Source organism: Pteropus vampyrus, unplaced genomic scaffold (assembly GCF_000151845.1).
Source record: "Pteropus vampyrus isolate Shadow unplaced genomic scaffold, Pvam_2.0 Scaffold166, whole genome shotgun sequence".
Taxonomy (NCBI): Eukaryota; Metazoa; Chordata; class Mammalia; order Chiroptera; family Pteropodidae; genus Pteropus; species Pteropus vampyrus.
The window spans coordinates 2,210,216-2,229,065 of NW_011888947.1; the positions used below are offsets into that span (position 1 = coordinate 2,210,216).

The 18,850-nt window shown below is 55.1% G+C and overlaps 1 protein-coding gene and 1 long non-coding RNA gene across 3 annotated transcripts in view; both read right to left on the bottom strand.

The window, feature by feature from the left end:
* GSE1 (Gse1 coiled-coil protein) overlaps positions 1-18,850 on the bottom strand; it is a 432,056-nt gene that overhangs the window by 180,311 nt on the left and 232,895 nt on the right. The gene's annotated exons all lie outside the window — the stretch shown is intronic.
* On the bottom strand, positions 645-14,389 carry LOC111745808. 2 transcript variants are annotated; one of them, XR_002782795.1, is made up of 4 exons: positions 12,765-14,389; positions 12,088-12,354; positions 3,064-3,133; positions 645-2,561 (listed from the first exon to the last, which is right to left on the bottom strand). It is a non-coding gene; the product is annotated as an uncharacterized LOC111745808 (long non-coding RNA). The 2 variants fall into 2 exon arrangements; XR_002782794.1 differs by having other exon boundaries at positions 645-3,133.

Genomic DNA, 18,850 nt, shown 5'->3' on the forward strand with positions numbered 1-18,850 from the left:
GGGCTGGGGTGGAGGGGGATGAGGAGTGACAGCCAATGGGTATGGGGCTTCTTTTTGGGGTGATGAAATGTTCTGGAATGAGACAGTAGTGAAGGTTGCACAATTATCTATCTAAACATACTAAAAACTATTTGTACACTTGAAAAGGGTGAATTGTATGACACGTGAACTACATCTCAACAAAACTGCTGAAAAACCAAAAACCCTTGAGGCCTATTCTGTGCCCAGCAAGTGACTCCAAGGGCCCAGGAGGCCAGAGGCATGCATGAGGACAGAAGGTGGGGCGTGCAGAGGCACCCACTTGGGGAACGGCCTGCCCAGGGTGGAAGTCGGTCCCTGGCCAGGACGCCACGGCTCACGAGCAGCCAGCGCATGGTAGGAGGTCTCTCATGGTTTCGGTTTGGGCTAAAGAGCTGGGAAACACTTAAAACAGAAAAGGTATGCAGAGTCTTTATTGAGCACCTCCTACATACATGTTCCAGGCACTGAGGACAGGCTGCTGAGCTGAAGAAAATCTAGTCCCTGCCTTGGTGCAGCCCAGCTCAGCAGAGCGACACACAGAATCAAGAAGTTATACGACCAAATCCAAACAAAGTGGGCCCAGAAAACGGGCCAGAAAACAATCAGAAGGAAGAGCTGGGGTCTGCTAGGAATGGCATTATAGAAAGTGGGAACAGCATGTGCAAAGGCTGTGAGGCAGATGAGAATGTGAGGAACTCAAAACAGCTGGCAAGGCTGGACCCCGAGAATAAACGGCAAGAGTGGCAGCTACAAGGACCTATGATTGGGGCAATGGAAATCTGACTGCTTCATTCTGTACCCCAAACACTTAAAACGTCCCCACCAGGCCATGACGACGTGGGGTTTAAAGCACAAAGTGCTGTTCCAGGTTTGCACACGGCTCACCTTATCTGGGACCGTCAGACGCATGTGAGAGTGAAAAATTAGTAGGCGCAAGGAGACCCCAGCATCGCTTACCTATCTGCAATTCTCTGAACGTCATCCTCATCTTGATGGGCCCCGCCAAACTGCCCAGGAACCCCCTCTATGTACTCCAGGCCTTCGGGAGCCAGTCATGTTCTTAGACAGGGGCCCTCACAGGCCTCAAGAAGAGGTATTTCCCACTGGGCTCTCACCTCCTCTTTCTTCTCGCCAGAGGCAAGATGCTCCATTTCCCTCCCGAGACAGCCTCCTGCCTGGGATCCTGGGATCACAGGCCCAGGCACCCAGGAACAGGCTCTGGGTGACATCTACAGGCCAAAGAATGCCCAGGGCTGCTGGCAACACTAGGAGCTGGGAGAGAGGTCTGGAACGGACCCTCCCCTAGCGCCTTTGGAGGGAGCGTGGCCCCCTGCACACCCTGATTTCAGACTCCCAGCCTCCAGTGCTGCGAGAGGATGACTGTCTGTTGGTTACGCCCCCGGTGTGGGAATTGTTACGTCAGCCCCAGGACACTAATACACCACTTTCCAAGAGCAGAACCGTGGACTTTTTCATTTTTCCTTGGCTACTTTGGTTGAGTGGTTTCTTTTTCCGAGTCTTTCTGGGAAGCCCAAACCAAAGGGAAGGTGGAAGGTCATCCTTTCGGGAACACGGCACGAGCACGCAGTTGGAGTCTGAGATGGTGGGGGACGCGTGGCAGCATTCACACTGGACAGGGAGGGTCGGGCCACATGGCAGGGCTGGCAGCCCCCGGCATCCTCCTATGGGCTCAGGAAGATGTTGGTTCAGGGGGTGGCCAGGCTGCCGTGCCAGGCTTGAAAAGGAGAGAGAAATTGCTGAGAATTTACCTGCCAAGGAAATGTCTGAACTCTTCCTTGGAGCAGAGCCTTGCCAGGCCTCTGAAATCACCCTACGGCAAAGGCTGAGGTACCCAAAGGCAAAGGACGAGGTCCTCGAAGCTATCATCTATCTCACGACTCAGGTGAGATGACTTTGGCAACCTTCTGACCGGAACCGAGGTGAAGGGAACGCTGTCTGCCTGTCTTGGGCTCTGGAGCCCTTGCCCACCTCACGTCCCTCTGGTGACTCAGTGCGCCCGGTGTATCGGAAAAAGGGGTCCCAGCCAGGACCAAATGGACACCTTCCACCACACCCCCCGCCATGGCCGCAGGTGAGGGTCTGGAGCAGCTCTGGGTCGGGAGCTTGAGTTAGTTCTAGGCAAGAAATGATAAAAGTAACGTGTTGCTAAACCGTGGCATTGTCTAAATGTACAGGTGCCATGGGAACCAGCTTGTGGCAAGGCGAGGGGCCGGCGGTGCACTGTCGGATAAAGCTGGAGGATTATTATCAATCCTGGTGCTGCTGTAACAGAGCCACAAACTAGGGGCCTGCACAAAACATTTATTCTCTCAGCGCCTCAGGCCAGAAGTCAGATTCCAAGGGCTGTGCTCCCACCGGGGGCTCCAGGGAAGAATCCTTCTGGGCCTCTTCCGGCTTCGGGTGGCTGCTGGCCTTCCTTGGCTTGTGAGCTCAGCTTTCTGCTCAGTTTTCACAGGGCGGTCTCTGTTTGCCTTCTCCTTCTCTTAGCAGGACACTCATCATTGGATTTAGGGGCCCACCTGGGTAATTCAGAAGGCTCTTCTTTCAAGATCCTTATTTATGTCTGCAAAACCCCTTTTCCCGAATAAGGTCACATTCACAGGTTCCAAGGGTTAGGTTCTGGACACATCTTTTGGGGGCCACCATGCAGCCCATGACAGGTGAATCTGTGAAGACCTCTAAGAGAAATGACCTGGTCAAGCTGGGACCCGGGGGAGAGAGCACCAGGCAGGAGAGCATCTCAGGCAGAGTCCTGAGCTGGGAGCATGTCTGAAGTATTCAAGAAACAGCCAGGAAAGAGTGGGCGGGGGCAGTGGGTTGGAGGAAGGAACAGCATGTGTGCCATCGTGCCGGGGACGTGGCCTGCACTGGGAGTGAAGTAGGAGCCCTGGGGAGTTTTGGGCAGAGGGGAGACATGATGAGACCTCCTTTCTCATAGGGTCTTCTGGTGCCACAGAGGATGGAGCATGGAGTGGAGTGGGCAGGGCAGAAGCAGGGGGACGAGCAAGTTGGCTATTGTACCAGTCCAGGTGATAGGTGCTGGGGCCAGGCCAGGCGAAGGGGACAAGAAGCCATAGGTCTGGGCTCTCATCTGGAAAAGAGCAAGCACCTTAGAGCTTCCTCCCACCCAGGGCGGCCTCCTCTCCAATAGATTTCTGATTGTCTTGTCTTCTTCCCCAACAGCCCGCCCCATCTCCTCCCTCCACCCTCCTCCCCACCCTGCCACTTTGGCAGCTGTTGTTCCTGGGAGCAGCGAGAACAGCTGGAGGTGCAGGGAGGGAGACCGGTGGGGGACCCCAGGCGGGTGATGCCGGAGGGGCTGTGCCAGCTCGGGCAGGGAGGCACATTCATTTCTCTCTGCTGCATTTCTGACAATTAAACCTGAGTGCCTTGTGCTGATGGCTTAACCTGGCCTCCGGGAGAGCGGAGAGCACTTCCCTCGCCCAAGACCCCTCACTCTAGACCGCTCATCACCATCTCTCCCCCCCCACCCGCCCCGCCACTCCCCGCCCTCTTTCTTGGCTGGGCCCCTCCTCCTGCCCCTCATCCCCTTCTGCTTGTCCCCCTCTCTCCCTCTTTCCTATCTTCTTCCTCTGCCCTCTGCCTGGAAGCTGAGCCTCCAGGCCCCTGGGAGGGCTGACGGGAGCAGGGTCTGTAAAACTCTTGTGCTAGTTTCCAAAATGAATGTTGCTTTTCTTCCTTCATCCTCAATTGTCTCCTTCTCTAATTCACTGGACATACCCTGTGGCGCTGACCAATTCAAGGCTTGAACCTTGGTGTCCCCTGCTTGGCTCTGTTCTCTAGACAATTCTACTTTAATCTCCTGATTCAGTCGGGTGACCCCCCACCCCATGCCTGGGTGCTAATGCACCCAGGGACGATAAACTGTGACTTGTAATATCATCCCCAATGGATCAACTGACCCTATTCCAGGGGGCCCTGCGGACCCCCCTCTTCTCAGCCCCTCATGGACAGAATCCCAGCTTTGCTCTCTTTCCCCCTTGCCTCTGCCCCCACCAGCCAGGCTGCTCTCATGCTCACATGCATTCTCTCTGCATGTCTGTTTGTCACTGTGTGTCTGACCCCAGTCACAGGACTGCGGTCCATTGTACCTAATACGACCTCGTCTTAACGTTATTTCCAAATAAGGTCACATTCATAAGGTACAATAAGGTTCCAGGACTTGAATATATTTGGTGGACACAATTCAACCCACAGCAGGTGGCAACCGAATATCAAGTGACAGGGCCAGCCTTGACCGCTGTCTGTAACCCAACTCCTATAGCTGAGGCCACCGCAGGTGGAGGAAAGGGCTGCACATGTGCCCTCCAACTTCTGGAAATACTAACATGGGCAGCCTTAGGGAGGGCCCCAAGCCCATGACTCAGGTTCCAGGTCTGTGAACTGAGTTTGCTGAGACCCACCTCTCCAGACGGGCAAGAGGAGAGCTGGCCACAGGGAGGCTCTACTAACACCTTTTTTCCAGGTGAGGCAAGGTCTTAAACCTCAGTGCACAGCTACTACCTACATGGACTCCATCTGCCCACCCTCAGGCTAACTGGGCCTCCCTTCTCTGTGCTGCATGTAGCTCATCCATCAACCAGCCTCTATGGTACTGGGTTCCAGTGTCCCCAAAATTCACAACCACCCAGAACCTCAGAACGTGACCTTATTTGGAAATAGGGTTTTTGCAGACATAATAAGATGAGGTCATACTAGTGTAGGGTGGCCCTCAATCCAAATTGGTGTCTTTACAAGAAGAGGGGAATCTGGGCAGAGAGAGAGAGAGAAAATGGCATGTGAGGAGAGAGATACACAGAGAGGCCACATGAAGACAGAACAGATACTGCAGTGATGCTGCCACACGTGGAACCGCCAGAAGCCAGAAGAGGCTGAAGGCTCTTCCCCTAGAATCATTGGAGGGAGCAAAGCTCCGCTGGCACCTTATTTCAGACTTCTGGCCTCCAGGATCTGTGAAGGTAAATTTCTGTTGTTTTAAGCCCCCAGTTTGTGGAAATTTATTAAGGCAGCCACAGGAAACTTATACATTTACATTAAGCCCATGGTTCTCAGCTTGACCCATTTTGCCTTCGGGGGACACTGGGTAATGTCTGGAGACATTTCTGACTGTCACAACAGGGAGGATGTTACTGGCATTGAGTGAGTAGAGGCCAGGGATGCTGCTCAACATCCTGCAATGCGCAGGACGGCCCACCACATGGTACCCACCCCAAACATCAACAGTGTCCAAGTGCCGTAAGATGTAACCACCCATTTGAAGATTTTCACCCCAAACTTTTCATCCCTGACCATCAAGGCCCATGGCGGGTAGGGAATCTAGCCACAAGTGAAAGCCTAACAAACGTGGGCTGAGAGACTGGCATGTGGTACAAAGTTAACAAATGCTGTGTTCTTCATTTTTAAACTGTGGCCACTGATACTGGAGCCAGAACACCTTCAGGCTGAGAAAGCCCAGAGCAGGCAGGTGAGGACCTCGGACATGCTCTGGGGTCAGCCCATGGAGGGAGGGCCTGGCTCTGGGCTGCCAGCAGGAAGCCTGCGCTGCCCCTCTCCCCACAGCATCAAGCATCAGTGGGCTTGTGTGTCTGCCAGATGGCAACACACTATGTGTCAGGAGATAATCGCTATTAAAAATCCACCAGGTTTTATTTTATTTTTTGATTCTGTTTGGGCTCTCTCCTTCCTCCAAACTGACCGAACTGATACCCATGACACCGTTTTAATTGTCTGTAATTAAAAGAAACATCGACTGGATCACCAGGGTTTCTCCACTCTGGTGTCTGGGGGAGAAGAGGCTGGTTTCCCCCAGGGAACCCAATGGCCGTGGGCCCTGCCAGTTCACCCAGTCCCACCCCGGGGCACCCAAGCAGCCCTCCATAACTGCTTTCTGCCAAGGGACTCAGCTCTGTCCGGCGGGGTCACTGGTATGAGTTTAGCTCCCCAACAAGAGGCATCAAAGAAAATCCAAAGGCAAACAGGTGAAGGTGGCACTCAGAGCACCCCAGGACACAGTGGCTGGATATAAAAGGCCTGTGCCGCAGCTCAGACCCCAAATGGCAACGACACTAGGGAGAGACTCTGCCCTGCCCATCAGACCTCAGAGAAGCCCTGACCTGCTCCAGGCCTCAACTTCCATTTCTACCCCGTAGCTGGATGCGGTTTGTCTGATGGCTGCTGAGACATTCACAGGTTAGACAGCTGAAGGGCTACCTAGTCCAGAGGGCCCAGCTGTATGTGCAGGGGTCTCAGGTCAGGTGAGGGAGGCAGACCCACCCCACCTCCCCTGCTGGCCCCATGGGTCCTTTCAAGTCAGTCAAGGATTCAGTGCCTACTCAGTCTGGCATGTTCTGGGTGCTGGGGATGCAGCAGGAACAGACTGGCTGGCACATGTTGCTGACCTTCTAGAAGAGCGTGGAAGGTGATAAACAACCGAACATGGATTGACCCCAGCTCTGGCACTCTGTGAGCCTTACCTAGAGCAAGGCCAAGGGAGGACCTGGGGACAGAGAGGCTGGCAGCTCAAGCCGGGGATGAGCAAGAGTGACGAGACCTCGGGCCCCCTCATTGCTGTCAGAGATCGTGGTAAGGACAGGGTCCTGGGCACCCTGATGCCTGGCTGTGGCCTCTAATAGGCAGAGGGCCCTGGCTCCTCTCTCCATCTTACCCCCCACCTTTGGAAGTCCCTAACCTTCCACAAATAGGTGACAGGTAAGGAGGCTTACTAAGAGTAAGGACTACTGTGCTCATTTCAGACTGAAGAGGTCATCCTTCCCATCGGCTCATTCCTCCTGCCTGAACTGAAGACCAGAGAGGAAAAATGAATTCCCAGCCTCCAAGGGTAGTGGGACACAGGTCCCCACAGCCAGGCATTCCTTGGCTTGTGGCCGCATCCCTCCAGCCTCTGCGTCCGTCTTCACACGGCCTCTTTGTGTGTCTGTTTTCTCTTTTGATAAAGACATCAGTCACTGTGTTTAGGGTCCACCCTAATGGAGGTTGATATCTCCAGATCCTTAACCAATTGCATATTTCCACATAAGGTCACATCTGAGGTTCTAGGTAGACATGAATTTTGGGGGACACTATTCACCCCAGTACAGAAGATCTACAATGTCGCCAGCATGCCAATATGAGCATTACCTCATTTCTCTTCCAGAGCTCATATTCCTCCTAGACATCAATCTCTTTCTCACACTTAGGGAACAGAGGCCCCAAGAAGGGAAAGGCATTGCCCAAGTCACGCATTTGCTTCTGGAATCTTCCCTATTGCTCCAGGGCATTCCCCTAGGCTTGTGGTCCAAGGATCTCTGACACATTATGTAACACATCAGAGACCCCACAGTAGAGAGGCACCCTCCCATGAAACCTCTGTCAAGGATTTCCAGGGACGATGACATTCTGAAGGTCAAGGAGACAGGCAGGCAGGGAGAGAACAGATTTCAAAGGTCAAGAGTCACTCTGAAAACAAAACAAGGGGGTGGGCAGAGAGGGCCTCTTAACTCAGGAGCAGTATCTATGACCACCCATGCCCCAGTCCACATGCTCTCCTCTGCAATGGCCCCCTTGTCTCTTTAGGTACAAAGAATTTCTTGGGGACCTAGCTCTGAGGACATCTAATGTTTACTAGGTAACCTCTGTTACCTAGAAAACAAAGAAGCATTATTTACATGTATTAACGACTCAGTCCAACACCCCTAGAGGGTATGCGGGGGTTCTGAAACATGACCACAAATTCTTTGACCCTCTTCCCAACTGGAAATGAAGTCTTTGTCTCCTCCCCTTGAGCCTGAGGTGACTCTGGTGGCTGCCTTGGAGAAGCGACTCTGTGTGACCTCCAAGGCTGGGTCAGGAAAGGTGGTAGAGGGGACGGGAGAGGCCCAGCAGCCTCCAACTGACTACAACCCCATGAGACCCTGAGAACTATAAACTGTACTCCTAGATTCATGAGCAAACTAAACGTTTGCTATTGTTTTAAGCTACTGTGTTGGGGTGGTTTATTATGCAGCAACAGCTACTTGGAACAAGGTAAGTGCTATTACTATTTCTCCTTTTACAGATGAAAAACTGAGGCACAGAGAAGTTAAATGTTTTGCCCAAAGGCACACAGCCAATAAGAACAGATCAAGGATGCAAACCTAGGTCATCTGGCTCCAAGCGAGCGCTCCTCATCGTTAAACCAGGTAATAGTGGAGATGCAGGTGCCCTACACCAGCGGTTCCCAACCTTTGTGGCACCAGGGACTGGTGCTCCTAAGAGAACCTAATGCCTGATGATCTGAGATGGAGCTGAGGCGGTGATGCTAGCGCTGGGGAGCGGCTGCAAATACAGATGAAGCTTCGCTTGCTCAACTGCTGCTCACCTCCTGCTGTGCAGCCTAGTTCCTAACAGTTTATGGACCAGTACTGGTTGGGGACCCCTGCCCTACACTAACTAGCAAGGACCCAGCATGACGACCTGGCTGCTGAGCCTCTTTCTTCCTGGCTGAGGGTCTCTAGAAATTTTTTCCCCCAAATAAGGCAAAACATTTCCAAACCTGGAAGTGGCTTGTCCGGTTTACACAAGCACAAATGATGTCACCCCCACTGCCTCCCCCAGGGAGTCTTCCCACTGGCAGTGGTGTTGCCCCCTGCCCCTCCCCAAAGGGCTTATGAATGCCATCCCCACCTCCCTCGGCTGCCAGGGTCCACCGTGACCCTTTGAGGCTGTGGAATGTCAGAGGAGGAGCCTGGTCTGGGCCACAGGGTTCAGACAGCCCCTGCAACCCTCTGGGGGTTCCCGAGGACGTTGTTTTAGAAATAATCCCACAACCAAGGCTGTGTCCAGGCTGCCCCCGCCTCTCACCCCAACACACAATGACAGCACCCTGCCCCTTGCAGAGTGGCTAGCAGTTGGGTTTCCCCAACCTGGCTTTAGGGGCAATCCACCCCATGTCCTTCCAACAACTGACCGCATGGTCCACAGAGTGCCCTGTTCTAACGTTCCCCCACAGGTGGCCAGCTGTCCAGAGGTGAGCCTACTCTCCTGGATCCAAGAAAGGGGCCCTCAGGGCTGGGGCTTTGCCACTTAGGGGACTTAGAAATGATCTGAAGGCATCTCTAAGGGTCCACATGGACTCTAGATGTTATTCCAATATTTGTCTGAGCCAAGCGCCCACTGAACATGGAGGAAGTGGCACCAAACACTGGTATAGCCAGAAAAATGGTCTCCCTCTAGTCATCCAAGCATTTATCACATACTCAACACCTTGGGAGATTCTGAGGTGAGAATGAAAAAGATTTTTCCTCATGGAATTTTTGTCTGACAGGTACAGAAATATGGATTTCACCTAGAAAAAAAATACTGGCCATGAGGACAGAAGGCAGCAGGAGAGATAGCTTCCGGCTGGGCAGAATCTGGAAGGCTTCTCAGAGGAGGTGGCATTCAAGCTAGGCCTTGAGGTACAGGGAGACCGCAGACAGAAGCTGGAAGGGCTTTCCAGGTGGAAGAAAAGGTAGTAGCGGTTGACATTTATTAACCTCACAGCGCGCAGGCACTATTATTAACTTGACTGATGCACTTATTCTTAGGAAGGCAGAACCACAGTCCCCATGTACACAGGTCACCTGCCTCAAGTCACACAGCAACGAGAAGGTAGGAGGACAGGAGCTTAGGGGTCTGGCACTCTTCGCTGTTCTTCTATGTGCCTCCCTAGTGGCCAGGGCACTAAGCAGAGACAGGAATAACCAGGCCATGGCAAGAACAAGAGGATAAGGCATGGGGGTCAGCTGGCTGGAGCGCTGGAGAAGGCGAGACTCTGAATGGTAGGCAGGAAGCAGGTCACAGAGGAGGCTAGACTTCTCACTCAACGGCTTCGTCTTGTGGGCAGAGAGGGGCAGTCTAAGACTGCTACAGAGTGAGGTGACCAGATCTCTTTGGAGCTAGAGGAAGAGGCACCCAGGGGCCAAAGATGGCTGACCAGGGACATGGCCTTGGAGTGGGACTGCCCAGGCACCCTCACCACCTCAACAGCTGTATGACCCTGAGTAGTGAGCTGAACCTCTCTGAGCCTCAGTTTCCTCACCTGCAAAATCTAGAAGGCGCAAAGCTAGCACCTCCCTCCTGAAGGTGCTATGCAGCCTGACGTGCGATGGCAGGCAAAGGATGCTGCCTGCACAAAGTGAACCCTCACTTGTGCTTGCAAGGGGCTCCTTGGAGACCCTGAGCAGCTGATCCAGCTCTTCACACAGGCCCCTTCAGCCAGCCTCCCCTTCCCTGCCTCTTTCAATGGTGTCTGAGAACAAAGTGAGGCTCTTCCACCTCCAGAGAGGTGATATGCCATGGGCCAGCGAGAAGCCTCAGATTTCACCACTGAACACGTGGGGCTAAGGACATCGTTCCCTGGGCAGATGGTGGTGCACACTCTCGTGACTGTCCTCCCTGTATGCTCTGGGAAACTAAGGTTCCCAGATGCCATGTGACTTGGCCAAGGCTACACAGATGGTAAGGAATCTTCTGGGGCTGCCAAGGTCCTGGGGCGGGGGGAACCCTCCACTGTCTCCGCCTCTGCCAGCTCCTGGAGGAAGGGAGATCAGAAGGAGCCAGCAGAGGGGAGTGAAGATCAGACACCTGAATAAGAGAGGCAGTTTTGTAGGTTCATTTAGTGGAAAGAAATGAAGCCCTCCCTTCCTCTATGCTGCCGCCCCCACCCTGGCCCCCACAGGAGAGCGCTGGAAACCGCCTAAGCTGACATCTGATGGATGGGGATTTGTTTTAAGCTCTTTCTACCCACTGGACTATAATCATCAACTGTTCACGACCTCTCCACAAGCAACTGTTCCCCCCTGAGTTTTCAAAAGGCAAAAAGCTTTAAAAGCTGCAGTTCAAACAGGCAGAGAGGTATACACGGAGAGACGCAGGGCTGTAAGGGAGGGGAAGCATGGAGGAGGGGGATTGGGGGACCCCAGCAGCTTTGGGGGAGGGGGAGGGGAGCAAGAGGGGGCTCTCTGGGGCCAGGTGGGTTCCACCAGCCACTCCCCTCCCCCAAAACTGGCCCACCTGGAAGAAAAGGCCAGCGGGAGAGGCATTTGGAGGTCAGGATGTCCAACCTTTCCCAGAAGGGGGACCATGCTGAAGCCATCATCCCACCCATCCTCTGTGACTAGAATCACCCTGAAGGAACCTTGGGAACCTGAGCTACTGTTCACTGCTGCCCTCTCTCCATCACTCCCTCCACCTGCCCCTCCAGCCAAGGACTTCAGGTCCCCCGCCCTGCCCAATGCCACATTCACACCCTCTGCTCCTAGGGGTGTCCCTGGGCCTCAGAGTCCTGCTAAACCATCTCAGACAGGGACTGACGCAGTACTGCCCACAGCTGGCTTACGCCTTCCTTTCTCGCCACCTAATAAATGCACCAGCGACTGGGAGGTCATCACCTTGACACGGTGAGAAAGTGCTCCCACGCAGAGGGCTAGCTAGCGTCGGCCCAGGTGAGGTGCCAGTGCCTCGTGGGAAGGGAGCAAGTTGTGGTGAAACACAGTTTAAGCCACATACCCCACCCCTCTTCCGCACTTGTGTGCATACAAAGAGCGAGAGAAAACCTCTCTCCCATTTTTTGCTCCTGGATCCTGGTCCCCTGGACACAAAGGGGCCAGATGGAGTTGACACTCCCACCACAGCTTGCTAACTAGTCATAACACAGGCCCCTGGACAGCGGCAAGGCCTATGCAGGCCAGCCACCTCGCCTGGATAAAATCTGAAGGTGATTCTCCACACTTCTCATCCGCCAGCCCCTAGACCCCTGGACGTGCCCCAGGCGCTGCCAGACAGGCAGGCAGATGGAGCTTTTCTACTTTCAAAAATAAATCGATTGGCTTCTTTTCTGAGTTGACAAGATGAAGAGGCGGCCCCGCAGCGCCCCGGGGGTACCACGTGCATGACCTGGAGGTAATCCGGGGTCGGTGTGCCAGGCGTGGTGGGCGGCGTCCCCGGAGAGTTCCATCCCCGGCCCTCCCCTTCTCCCTCTCCGCGGGCGGCGAGCCCTGCACTTACTGAGGTTCAGGAGCAGGGACGACCAGGTCTTCATGCCGAGCATGCTGTGCTGCCCCCGCCAGGCCACGAGGACCCGGGGGACTCTAGAAGGGGCTTCCCGGCATAGCCGGCAACGTGGGCGCGGGGATCACCGAGCGGCGGGGCTTCCAAGCCACCACGCGCTCCTCCTGCCGCTGCCGCCTGGGGCTGGGAACACAGGGAGGCGCCAAGAGGGGCCGAGGGGGTCACGGGACAGCCGGGGAACCAGGGAGTGGTGTCCCGGGAGTCCTGCGGGAGGTCAGGAGCAGCTGTGGTCGTCCGCCCAGTTGCGCGCTGTGCGCCCTGCCCGCTGCGCCCCCGCCTGCCAGCTTCGAGGACTCAGGGGAGGTGCCGGGGGGCCTGGGAAGCCGGAGCAGCCTCTCACGCCGCCCCCAGGAGCGCCCCGCGCCCCTTCGCCCGCGCCCTCGCTGGAGGCTTCACGCACCGCCAGCCGTGGCTGCGCAGTCGCCTCGCAGCAACCATCTTATTCCCTTCCCGCTCGGCGGGGCCGCGCACCTCCTCCCCGCCACCCCCCGCGCGCGCGGCGCCCCCGCCGTCCTCCTCCTCTCCGCTCCCCCGCGCCCCGCCCGCGGCCCGGGCAGCCCCCGCTCCCCTGCACTTGATAACGCGCTTGTCAAGACTGCTGAGTTGTTCCTGACCTCTCCCCCGCCGCTGCTAATTAAGGCTCCACCGTTGACAGTTCAAGTGCCGAGCATCAAGTTTGCAGAACCAAAGCCTCTAATTGGGGCCGCTTTTCATTTCTCCATCCTGCGGGCTGGGGCTCCCCAGACCTGGGCACTGGCGCATTTTCCTTTTGTATTTTTCATTAGGGAGAAGGAGGGAGACGGGTACCAGGAGAGGGGGATAGGCAAACAACCAAAAGGCTGGGGTGGGGGGAGTAGAGAAGCCAGGTGGGGGCCCTCTCCCTGCGCCCCCAATAGCCATACAGGGGCCACAGGACGCCCCCCAAGGAGCCCACCTGACGTCTGTCCTAACCCAGAGGTCTCTGAGTTTCCTGCCTTAGTGCTGCAAGGAGCTGTACCCCACCCGCAGGAGGCGACTGTAGGGGTACCCCCTACTCCTCCCCTCACCCCCTCTTCTCTGCCTCATCCGGGTGTGGCAGGCACAGGCAGCCCGGACGCTGCGTGCTAGGGGTGGAGGTCGCTGGTAGCTCATGGTACCAATAACCCTGCAGAGGGCTGTGACGATGGCAGGTTTGCCAAGGCCCTTCTCCCTCTGGTGGAGAGGTGTGTCTCTCCTTACACCCCGGCTCCCTCCCGGGGCTGCCGGCCTCTCCTATCCAGATAAGTGCTGGCTAGCATCGAGGCTCTTAGTGACTCTTCAAGCTGCCTTTCTCCTCCAACGCCTACTAAATCAAGCCCGCGCTGAGAGCCACCGGCTGGGAGGAAAAGAGGAGGGGGCCGGCTGCTGGCGGGCTCACAGGAGCTGGCGGAGGGCGGGGGCTGGGATAAAGTCACCGGGGAGGAGAAGGTGGGGGAGGTGAGGAGAGGCCCAACCCTGGGATGCAGAGAGCTGGAAGGGAGGGCAGAGGGGGAGGAAACTCAGCAGGAGGTACTTGAGGTCCCAGCCAGACAGGCTAGCCAGGCCTCTCAGCTCAGAACCCTGGAGCCTCACTCTCTGCAAGGGGCTTATGGAAACGAAGCGGCCTTTCCCACACTTGCCCACGTCTGAGAATTCCAGGTGATTCTAATTAAATCAAGATGGGTTAGAGCCACCACCCAGGTGATTCTTATGATGCCTCAAGTTTGAGAAACAGTCTTCCCCAGGGGGGCTCAACGGAACACCATATTAGAATCACCTGGGGCAGTTTAACCCCAGGTTGTCTGGGCCTCACCCAGAGCAATGATATCACACTTCTGGGCGCAGACCCAGGCAGCTTCAGTATTTTCTAAAGCGGCCAGGGGCTCCCTCTGTGCAGCCAGAGTAGAGGGCCATTGTTCCAAGTCAGTGGTTCTCAGTGGAGTAGGGGGGCGGTTCTGCTCCCCAGGACAGATTTGGCAAGATCTACAGATATTTCTGATTGTCATAATGATGGAGAGTGCTACTATCTAGTGTGTGGAAGCCAGGGATGCTGCTCAATACCCTGCAATGCACAGGAAGGCCCCCACCACAAGGAACCATCCAACTCTAAATGTCAGCAGTGCCCAGGTGGAGGAACCTAGGCTAAGCCAGTCTCATTCTCCATCAGTCCCAGGCTCAGGCAAAGGTGGCTGGAAATACTATTCGTTGGGAACCTAGCTCACTGCTTGCCCCAAACATGCTCCCTGGGACTGGCTGGGTCTCCCTCCCACTCTGGAGGTTAGCACTGGGCTGGGACTGCTGGGATAAAATTTCCTCCTTGTGTTGAGCTGAAATCTTCTACCCCCTGGGCCAAGCCCCTCCCCATCTGTCATCAGGGCCCCGATACTTGCAGCCCACTTTCACAGTCCCTGGAGTCTGCTCTGCTCTGCTCCAGCAGAATCTCACCCCATGCCCACCCTTGAATTCCTCAGCTCATTCTCCATCAGTCCCCGGTTCTGGAATGTGCCTCGGTTTGTCAACATCCTTATTAAAGTCCCGGCCGCAGGACCATGCCTGCATGTGTGTGTGCACTGCATCTTTACCTGCCTCCCTCCCTCCCATTTCTTAATGCCTCGAAAGAGGTCACTGCTGGCTCCTGCCAGTCTCGGAGCAGCCAAGGCCTCCTTCACCTCCTACCAAGTACCCATCTTCTGTCAGTTTACTTTATGAAATTAAGCGCTGGACTTTATATAAACTACACTGCATTTTACCAAGAGTTTTCTTTGCCCATTATCCAGGCAGATTATCAAGCAAACTGGTTCCACGTCCAAATCGTCAGGTATCCCTCCCATGGGCATGGGTGTCAGTGTGAAAATGATTCTCATCTCTGCTGGACATGCCAATCACCTGGGGAGTTTTAAAACTCCCCAGGGGCCCCAACCCTGGACAAGTCATATCAAAATCTCTGGCGATGGGGTCCAAGAATCAATATATCTAGAATACAGTATTTCTAGAATACAGGTGGTCCCAGTGTACAGCTGGAGCTAAGCACAGCTACTATAAGGCTTAGGGATACATGGTCTCCCCAGGCCAGGCCCTTTGACCTTGAACACACTTGATATTTCAGACTAGAGTAGCTGTGGGGGAATAATTTATCTGGTCCAGGGACATGGGCTGGGAGGCAGGCAGAGTGTGGCCTGGTTCTACCCCCAGGTTGGGCAGAACTCCCAGCAGTGCCAGCAGCAACCCTCCATCTTCTTCCTGATGGCAAGAGGGGTGACTTGATTATCCCATGCAGAGCAGACATGAGGAGAGCCGGCCACAAGGCCAGGAACTGGGTGAAGGTGTGTCCTGTGGGGTCTTGGGGTCCCCTCTTCTTCATCCTACAGGAAGAGAGCTGATCCCAGGGCATTCTGGGGTCTGCTGCTGGTGGGAACAGACAGAGAAAGCTCGGCCTAAGGAGGGCTGTTAACTCACTGGGTGAGCTTGGGTGAAGTGCCCAGCTGCCCTGGGCTTCAGCACCTTCAGCTGTAAAGGAGGGGGTGAATACTTGTTCAGCCCTGCACACAGCAAAGGCTCAAGACAAGAGAGAAAGGAGCTAGAAAGGAGAAACAAAGTCTTCACAATGACTTGCTCAAGCCACACTAACTTGCAAGGCCTTAGTTTTCTCGTCTATACAATGGGCACTGGGCTAAATGATCTCTTAGAGTCCTTCCACCTCTAAACCTCCCCCTGGCATGAGTTAACAGATCTCAGTCAAGCCCCACTAAGCACATGAGCAACAGACATCAAGCAGGGCAGTGGAGATACGCATCCTGATCTTCCCAGGGTGAAAGGACATCTGAATGGTGTTGGGTTTGTGCTCTGAGCCCCTAGCAACCAACTGGGGGTGGTGGCGATGGGAGCCAACAGGAGCCCTGGAAGCAGGGCTGCCAAGTACAGCTGTCTAAGTCGTCCACCACACAAGAGCACCTGGAGGAAAAGGTAAGTAGGAGCTGAAACCCAGCCCTCGCTCTGCTCATCGACACACACCTGGGCATAGGTTATATCTGCCTGGAGTAAAAGGCACCTTCTAATTTGCACAAAACACCTGTATGGGCTGCTGGTGGCTCTGCTAGGGAAAGCCTGCTGCTTCCCAAATCCTGCTCTCCTAGTTTCGAATCCCTTTCCTGGGATAGTTTTCCCTCCCACACCGAGAGCAGACTGGAAATGCAGCCTCCCGGGAAGAACACAGACTTAAAATCGTCAGAAGGGGTAAATGATTGACACCCACCTGTCTGGGAGCAGTGAGGCAGACCAGAGATCACGGCACTGTTTGGGTAGCGGGGTGTCACCCTGGGTATATTCGATCTGACTTGGCCCCAATGCCACACTTTAAGGTTGAATGAGTACAGGTACCATCAGAAACCACCAAGCTAGCAGAAAGCCATGGTGTCACATACAGCAGCAGTGAATGGAACTTTCCAGAGTCCCTCAGGGCCTGAGAACAAAGAACTAAAAATGGTCGCCACCAGGCTCTGGAGACAGGAGGCAGAGTGCAACGGCTTCAGTCTACTCATCTGTACAATGGGGTCAATAGTACAGCCCTCTGTCATGGGAGGAATGGGGCAATGCTTAGAAAGGGCTCACTACACAGTGAGCTCTTCATAAACGTTAGTTGCTATTATTGTTGTTCTTGGGAAACCAGGGGGCAGCACCAAGCCTTGGATCATGTTCTTCAGGGTCAGGAGCTCCTGGAAGCTCCCTTGGCCCCCATATCTGTCCCTCTGCCCAACAATGCTGAAGCTGGATGCCTGGGGGCTGAGACAGAATCCCTCAGTCTCATTCCTGGGGCCTGAGGATCTTGGTGGCCTACTCACTCCAGACAGAAGGGAAGCCCACGTGCAGGTGGCCTGAGGTCCTAGAAAGGAGCCCACCCCTCATCCTGCTCCCCACATGCCAAGAGCATAGCAACGGGCAGGTCCTGGGGCGATGACACATTTCATCGCTGTGAAGGAGACAGCGAGGTCTGCTGTGCTGACCCTCTAACAGACAGGAGAGAAACCCAAGATGACCTGTATCCTCGTTGAGGTCAGAGACGGCCTTTCTGCAGCAGCCGCCAAATTCCTGGGATTTGTGGCCACGCTGGCAGCTATAGTCCAGGTTTCTCAGGGGAGGCCGTCTGCCCCCAGCTTCCTGGCTCCCGATGGAGATGCACACTCTCCCCTCTCTTCCTCCCACCCCTTGTCCTGCCTGCTCTGGGGTCTTGACCTTTTCCAGACGAGCCTGACAGGGCCTCTCTCCTTCTCCTCTCCCCATCCCTATCTGGCTGTTGGTTACACAATCCAAGTGGCCCAGGGGCAAATTCAGCTGCCCTTTCCTTCGGGGTCAGAGAAAAGCAGGGGAGGCAGGAGCCGGCAGGCTCATCGACTCAGCCATCCTGGGTTGGCGGCCAGCCTAGGACATGGACTTCTGAGGCTCATTTATCAGAAGACATCTTCAAGCCCAACTAGCAAAGTCTTCTGGAGAGGAAGCTGCAGACACCCCTGGCCAGTCAGCTGCTTTGGGCACCACCTCCCCGGAAGTGGTTCATTGTGATTCAGTAAAGAAAGGCCTGTTTCTGTCCTCACGTGGTGAACTGTGGAATGGCATGGTCACCCCTGGGGAAGGGCCAGGTCTCCCCTCAGGGCCCGTGTTCCTACAACAGCCTCCTAGCAGGTGCTCACCCTGCTGCGATTTTCCCCACCTGAGATGCTAGATTCATCTTCTTTAAATACCACTTAGCTGCCTGGAGTCTTTTCATACACACATACAAGCAGAAAAATGGTCTCCTCTGTCCACGAGGTCCCGCAGTGGGTCCTGGTCCCTACCACACTGACCTTTACTTTGTGAGGTGGGCCGAAATGATGGTCTGTGTGCTGCTGGAGGTACAAGCAGTCTGGAGATTCTAGGGCATAAACTGAGAGGCTCTGCTCCGGAATAAGCAGGATCAGTAGGCCTCACCTCCAAGCCTATCCTCTCGCAGCCCCTCCCTCTCTCTCTGACTCCACCTCATCCAGGCCTGGTGCCTTAGCTCCATCAGTCCCCAAGACCAGACAGAGGAACTGCCGATGGCAGACGCTGCACCTCACGCCTGCTACACCACAGGTCCGGCACAAAGATCTACCAAAATACTGTCCTGCCCTTTGGGGACCCTCTTCTCAGCGGGACTGTGTTAACTCAGTGTCTACTCTGGACCAAGCTAGGCTGAGCCGAGGTTCAAATCCCAGCTCTGTTACATAACAACCATGTATCCTCAGGCAAGTCATGAGCCTCCCTGACCTCGGTTTCCTCAACTGGAAAGTGGGAACACTTTGAGCGCCTCCTAGATGGGTTACAGTGAGGATGACACGAGTTCATGCACGTTTGCAAGGTGCATGACCCACGGGGGTCTGCGTGCATGTGCCGGACCCTGGGAGGGAAGGCCACGTCGGTCTGGGATAGAAAACAGGCACCAGCTAATATGAGGGCTTCCAGGCTCAGGACGAGGGGCCAGGAGCATCTGCGGGACTGAGGCAGCTACAGAGAGGCTCTGAGGGGCACCAGACGTACAGCTGGGGGCTTCTTCCCAGATTGGGGTGGGGTACAACTTCGTTTTGCAGATGAGGAAATGAGGCATGGAGTGGGAAAAGGACTAGGCTGGGTCACTCACACGAAAGGCAAGGGCTACCCCTTTTCTGCACCTCCAGGCTCTGAATCCCAGGCC